General features: G+C 49.5%; 1 pseudogene; it reads left to right on the forward strand.

The window, feature by feature from the left end:
• Window positions 1–510: 510 nt before the first annotated feature.
• On the forward strand, window positions 511–1412 carry LOC119587228 (annotated as a pseudogene).
• The last annotated feature ends 102 nt before the right edge of the window (window positions 1413–1514 follow it).

Consider the following 1514-nt stretch of genomic DNA (forward strand, 5'->3'; position numbering starts at 1 on the left):
TACATGTATAAGCCTAGATAATTATGTTAAGAGCATGCAAAAAGGATTGATTTTTAAAAAATCCATATCAGACCTAGAAACTAATACCTGAAACCTAAACAGACACGCGCGTACACGCGCGGATGGGTTGGGGCACGGATGACCGGGCTTGGGAAAAGATAAAGAGAATGGAGGGTCGGTAGAGGGGATGGGAAGGGGGGGGGGTAGGCAGGAGTGAGAGAGCTGGGGGAAGAGGTGGGAGTGGAGGAGAGTGGAGGGGTAGGGGATAACGGGAATCCACCGAGTCGGGCGGGGTAGGAGCTGGGGCGACCTTTGATGGTGATGAGGAGGAGAGCAGGAGAATGGTGGAGCGAGAGGAATTGTATATAAAAGGCGGCGCCTGGCTCGGGAAAGCATTACTTCCGACATGAAGCTCCTGGTAAGTCAGGTCTCTGTTGTGTCGGTGTGTTCGTATAGAAATACTACGTGGAAAATAAATTAGATTGAATGAATTGGATCAGTGGAATGCTGAGATGATTATTCAGCAATATGTCACATTGCTTTGTCATTTTGCAGGTCTTAATCTCAACACTCGTGGCTACGTCGTTAGCCGCAACTCAGGGCTACAGTCTGGGTACGCCCTCAGGACCAAGTTTTGGAATTGGAGGTCCGGGTCCAGGATTTGGCTCAGGAGGATGCGGCCCCGGACAGGTGCTGCATGTCGACGGCAGATGTGTCACTCCACGTGTCAACCGTAAAGTGTACTTATATGACGCGCCACCAGCACCACCGATTTCCCACGGTCCTCCTCCTTACATCCCTGAGCCAACCATAGACACCAATATTGTGTTCATCCGAACTCCTGAAGGAGGACAAGGACCAGATCCCATCGTCATACCTCCACCACAGCAGAAACACGTCCTGTATGTCCTGAACAAACAGACACAACAAGGACAGGAAGTGATTGAAGTGCCAGCACCGCCAGCAACTAGTCCTGAAGTTTACTTCGTGAACTATGCTGACGGCGAGAACCCAGTACTTCCCAGCGGTGTTGATCTCCAGAGTGCCTTGAATGCAGCTTCCCAGGGAGGTGGTCAAGTGATTGGTGGCGGTGGCGGCGGTGTCGGCGGTGGTTTCGGAGTCGGTGGAGGTGTCGGCGGTGGTTTCGGAGTCGGTGGAGGTGTCGGCGGTGGTTTTGGAGGCGGAATTGGCGATGGATTCGGTGGTGGCGTTGTTGGCGGAGGTTTCGCAAGCGGTGGCGATAGTGGAGACTTCTTCTCTGGTGGAAGTGGCGGTGGATTCGTCTCAGGAGGTGGTTTCGGTGGAGGCTCCAGCGTTGTTTCCACTCCATCAAATCTTTACACTACACCATAATGTTTACCGTTTGAACATTTTCATCATACTTCTAGTTAACATTTTATCTAGATGCATAATCATTAATGTTATTTTTTTGTTTTGTTGTTTATATTAATATAATAAATATAAGAGATAAAAAAAAACGATACTTAACCTATATCGTGCTGTATATGTCAGCT

This window comes from Penaeus monodon, chromosome 22 (genome assembly GCF_015228065.2).
Source record: "Penaeus monodon isolate SGIC_2016 chromosome 22, NSTDA_Pmon_1, whole genome shotgun sequence".
Classification (NCBI taxonomy): Eukaryota; Metazoa; Arthropoda; class Malacostraca; order Decapoda; family Penaeidae; genus Penaeus; species Penaeus monodon.